Below are 6000 nucleotides of genomic sequence, written 5' to 3' on the forward strand. Positions count from 1 at the left end.
CAGAGTGGATAGATATATCAGCCAATATTTTATTTTACTTAACCCATAAAATGCAATTTGGCCGTAGATTCATAGTTTAGACAATGAATGTGATATTGCAGAACAAATTAAGGCACATAAAGTCGAGTGATATATAGTTTTGGCTGATAAATCAGGTGAAGTTATCCCGAAACAGGTAAAATCAATATCAGCAGATGCGTCTGTGGAAATCAAGAAATATCAGCCTGACTTGTATATCAGTCGCGTTTTCGACAGACGTCACTGCCGATACTGAATTATGCGTTTCAACACCATATGACCCTTATATCAGCAGAGCAGACAGATATTAGCCGATATTTCATTTTATTTATGCAATAAAATATCATTTGGCTGTAGATTCATAGTTTAGACACTGCCTGTGATATTGCAGAACAAATTGAGGCACATAAAGTTGATTGATATATCGTTTTAGCTGATAAATTGGGTGAAGTTGTCCCGAAACAGGTAACACCAGTATAGGCAGATTCGTCTGTGGAAATCAAGGAATATTGGTCTGACTCGTATATCAGACAAGTTTTTTCGACAGACGTCACTGCCGAAAGTGAATTTTGTGTTTCAACACCATTATGACCCTTATATCAGCAGAGCAGACGGCTCTACCAGCCAATATTTTATTTATACTCTTATCCTCTACCTCCTACCTTCACTCAGCTTCCCATCTGTCAACTCAACTTCCTGTCTTTCAACTTAACTTCTTGTAACTTGACTAACCTTCCTGTTTCTCACCTCAACTTCCTGTTTCTCACCTCAACTTCCTGTCTCACAACCTACCTGCATGTAACTTGACTGACTTTCCTGTTTCTTAACCTAACTTCTTGTCTTTCCCCCAACTTCCTGTCTCTTAACTTCATGTATTCAGCATTCCCTTTAGCTTTTCCTGCTCTAGGTTTAGCTCAGTCTTTAAAATTTGTGTGTCCCAGACGAGACTTGAACCAACAACTTCATGCACACCAATCGCCTGATTTAACCACTGAGCTAAACCTCTAGACACTATTGGCATGGCTGTCGAAATGTCGACTGATGTATGAGTCAGGCCAATAATCAACTAAGTTCTTGGCAGGGAAAATTCAGTATTCAGTATATAAAGATTCAGGAGACAAGGAGACAAATGTGTGTTTTTGAACTGTGTTAAGTGGTCCTTGCAAGGTACGTCATCAATGACTTAAATCAGTAGAGCAGACAGATATAGCAACTGATATTTTATTTTATTTATGCCTACATAAATCAGAAGTAACCTGTTCCAGGGAGGACTTGAACCAGCAAACTCAGGCACACTATTCACCTGATGTACCCACTGAGCCAAACCTCCTGACAGTTTACATGTTTTCGATGTTCTGTTGAACTTAAACTTGCGTTCTTCTTTATGAGTATGTGTTCTAACAGGCAGAACCAATGCATCTGACACTTCACCTGTTTTTTACCTTGAATATACGTCTTTGTTTTGGACAACTGAATTCATCTGTCCTGCGTGCGGTTCAAACTAATGATCCCATAGTCTGCAGGCAAGCCCTCTACCCAACTGAACTAAACCTTCAGACAATTCGAATGTGTTTCAGTTGCATTATTACATAATGTAATCTGGCTTTTTCGACAATAACAGCCATTTTTATGACATGTCAAAATTTGGCCTTTTTTTGACAAGCTATATGATGTGGTTTTTGGCAGTGTTTTGTACATGCTATATTATGATGTTTTGGGCCCTTTTTTCAATGTGCTACAACATCGCGTGTCTCTATAGGCTATAATATACAGCCTTCAGCCATTTTTGGGATGTCAAAATTTGAGGTTTCTTACCATTCTATAAACTATGGGGATTCAGAAGGTTTTTCAACATGCTGTATTGTGACGTTTTGAGCCTTTTTTTCAAAGTGCTACACCATGGCAAGTTTCAAAAGACATTCTATTTGTGTTTTTGGTGGGGGTTTTTTACTTGATGGTTATATGATGGTGTTTTTAGCTATTTTTGCAACTTTCTCTGCTATGACGTCTCTGCACGCTTTTTTAATTGGTTTTCAGTAGTTTTTTTGGACACATCATATCTTGATATTTTTCGCCATAATATATTAATGGCCCTTTTGGTGGACTTTTCTACATTCTATATTATGGTATCTTTTTGCTCATTTTTGCGCCTTTCTCTTGTTATGAAATGTCAAGGCGCGCAATTTTAAGTGGTTTTCAGCTGTTGTTTGGTCATATATTGGCATTTTTGCCATACTATAGCCTTGGTATTTTCAATGTGTTTTTTCTACATTCCAAATTACACTGTTTGGGGCGTTTTTGCAACTTTCTCTGCTATGACCTGTCTTCGCATGCTATTTCAAGTTGTTTTCAACTGTGTTTTGGACAAGTCATATTTTGACATTTTTCGCCATTATTTAATTGGTTTTTAAGCCATTTTGGATGTTTTTTCAACACTGTGTAAGTGGTTTTCAGAAAATTTTCAGACAGGTCAAATTGTGACATATTTGCCATACTATAGCCTTGCTTCTTCAGTCAATTTTTCAAAATGCAATTTTTATCGGTTTTTGGATCGTTTTGGATGTTTTTTCAACACTGTAAACTATAACATGCCTCTAAAAGCTATTCTAAGTGGTCTTCAGTTGTTTTTTGGACATGTCAAATTTTGACATTTTTGCCATACTATAGCCTTGCTCTTTTGGTCGTTTTTTTCAAAATGCTATTTAATTGGTTTTGGGGCCATTTTTGGATGTTATTTCAACACTGTTTGCTATTACATGCCTCTACATGCTCTACTTAGTGGTTTTTAGATGTTTTTTGACATGTCAAATTTTGACATTTTTGCCATACTATAGCCTTGCTTTTTTGGTCGTTTTTTCAACGTACTATTTAATAGGTATTTAAGATGTTTTTGTATGTTTTTCCAACACTATATCTTGTAACATGCCTTTGCATGCTCTACTAAGTGGTTTTCAGCTGTTTTTTGGACATGTCAAATTTTGACATTTTGGCATAGTATAGCCTTGCTTCTTCGGTCAATTTTTCAACATACAATTTAATCAGTTTTTGGACCGTTTTGGATGTTTTTTCTGCACTGTATACTATAACATGCCTCTACATGCTCTACTAAATGGTTTTCAGCTGTTTTTTGGACATGTCAAATTTTGACATTTTTTCCATACTATAGCCTTGCTTCTTTGGTCGTTTTTTTCAACGTGCTATTACATCGGTTTTTAAGCCATTTTTGTTTGTTTTTTCAATACTATATCTTATAAAATTCCTCTACGTGCTCTACTAAATGGTTTTCAGCTGTTTTTTGGACATGTCAAATTTTGACATTTTTGCCATACTATAGCCTTGCTTTCTTGGTTGTTTTTTCAACATGCTATTTAATTGGTGTTTAAGACGTTTTTGTATGTTGTTTCAACACTATATTCTATAACATGCCTCTGCGTGCTCTACTAAGTAGTTTTTAGCAGTTTTTTGGACATGTCAAATTTTGACATTTTTGCCATACTATAGCCTTGCTTTTTTGGTCGTTTTTTCAACATGCTATTAAATTGGTTTTTAAGCCATTTTTGTTTGTTTTTTCAATACTATATCTTATAAAATTCCTCTACATGCTATACTAAATGGTTTTTAGCAGTTTTTTGGACATGTCAAAATTTGACATTTTTGCCATACTATAGCCTTGCTTCTTCGGTCCATTTTTTCAACATGTGATTTTATCGTTTTTTTTGGCAATTTTTAGATGTTTTTTAAACACTGTACACTATAACATGGCTCTACGTGCTCCACTAAGTGGTTTTTAGCAGTTTTTTGGACATGTCAAATTTTGACATTTTTGCCATACTATAGCCTTGCTTCTTTGGTCGTTTTTTCAACATGCTATTAAATCATTTTTTAAGCCATTTTTGTTTGTTTTTTCAACGCTATATTTTATAACATGCCTCTACGTGCTATACTAAGTGGTTTTTAGCTGTTTTTTGGACATGTCAAATTTTGACATTTTTTCCATACTATAGCCTTGCTTCTTTGGTCGTTTTTTTCAACGTGCTATTAAATCGGTTTTTAAGCCATTTTTGTTTGTTTTTTCAATACTATATCTTATAAAATTCCTCTACGTGCTCTACTAAATGGTTTTCAGCTGTTTTTTGGACATGTCAAATTTTGACATTTTTGCCATACTATAGCTTGCTTTTTTGGCCGTTTTTTTCAACGTGCTATTTAATCAGTTTTTAAGCCATTTTTGTTAGTTTTTTCAACACTATATCTTATAACATGCCTCTACGTGCTCTACTAAGTGGTTTTTAGCTGTTTTTTGGACATGTCAAATTTTGACATTTTTGCCATACTATAGCCTTGCTTTTTTGGCCGTTTTTTTCAACGTGCTATTTAATCAGTTTTTAAGCCATTTTTGTTAGTTTTTTCAACACTATATCTTATAACATGCCTCTACGTGCTCTACTAAGTGGTTTTTAGCTGTTTTTTGGACATGTCAAATTTTGACATTTTTGCCATACTATAGCCTTGCTTTTTTGGTCGTTTTTTTCAACGTGCTATTTAATCGGTTTTTAAGCCGTTTTTGTATGTTTTTTCAACACTATATCTTATAACATGCCTCTACGTGCTATACTAAGTAGTTTTTAGCAGTTTTTTGGACATGTCAAATTTTGACATTTTTGCCATACTATAGCCTTGCTTTTTTGGTCGTTTTTTCAACATGCTATTAAATTGGTTTTTAAGCCATTTTTGTTTGTTTTTTCAATACTATATCTTATAAAATTCCTCTACGTGCAATACTAAATGGTTTTTAGCAGTTTTTTGGACATGTCAAAATTTGACATTTTTGCCATACTATAGCCTTGCTTCTTCGGTCCATTTTTTCAACATGTGATTTTATCGGGTTTTTTGGCCATTTTTTGATGTTTTTTAAACACTGTACACTATAACATGCCTCTACGTGCTCCACTAAGTGGTTTTTAGCAGTTTTTTGGACATGTCAAATTTTGACATTTTTGCCATACTATAGCCTTGCTTCTTTGGTCGTTTTTTCAACATGCTATTAAATCATTTTTTAAGCCATTTTTGTTTGTTTTTTCAACGCTATATTTTATAACATGCCTCTACGTGCTATACTAAGTGGTTTTTAGCAGTTTTTTGGACATGTCAAATTTTGACATTTTTGCCATACTATAGCCTTGCTTCTTTGGTCGTTTTTTTCAACGTGCTATTAAATCGGTTTTTAAGCCATTTTTGTTTGTTTTTTAAATACTATATCTTATAAAATTCCTCTACGTGCTCTACTAAATGGTTTTCAGCTGTTTTTTGGACATGTCAAATTTTGACATTTTTGCCATACTATAGCCTTGCTTCTTTGGTCGTTTTTTCAACATGCTATTAAATCATTTTTTAAGCCATTTTTGTTTGTTTTTTCAACGCTATATTTTATAACATGCCTCTACGTGCTATACTAAGTGGTTTTTAGCAGTTTTTTGGACATGTCAAATTTTGACATTTTTGCCATACTATAGCCTTGCTTCTTTGGTCGTTTTTTTCAACGTGCTATTAAATCGGTTTTTAAGCCATTTTTGTTTGTTTTTTAAATACTATATCTTATAAAATTCCTCTACGTGCTCTACTAAATGGTTTTCAGCTGTTTTTTGGACATGTCAAATTTTGACATTTTTGCCATACTATAGCCTTGCTTTTTTGGCCGTTTTTTTCAACCTGCTATTTAATCAGTTTTTAAGCCATTTTTGTTTGTTTTTTCAATACTATATCTTATAAAATTCCTCTACGTGCTCTACTAAATGGTTTTCAGCTGTTTTTTGGACATGTCAAATTTTGACATTTTTGCCATACTATAGCCTTGCTTTTTTGGTCGTTTTTTTCAACGTGCTATTTAATCGGTTTTTAAGCCGTTTTTGTATGTTTTTCAACACTATATCTTATAAAATGCCTCTACGTGCTATACTAAGTAGTTTTTAGCAGTTTTTTGGA

This window comes from Plectropomus leopardus, chromosome 7 (assembly GCF_026936395.1).
Source record: "Plectropomus leopardus strain MGB_pleo_1.0 chromosome 7, ASM2693639v1, whole genome shotgun sequence".
Lineage (NCBI taxonomy): Eukaryota > Metazoa > Chordata > Actinopteri > Perciformes > Serranidae > Plectropomus > Plectropomus leopardus.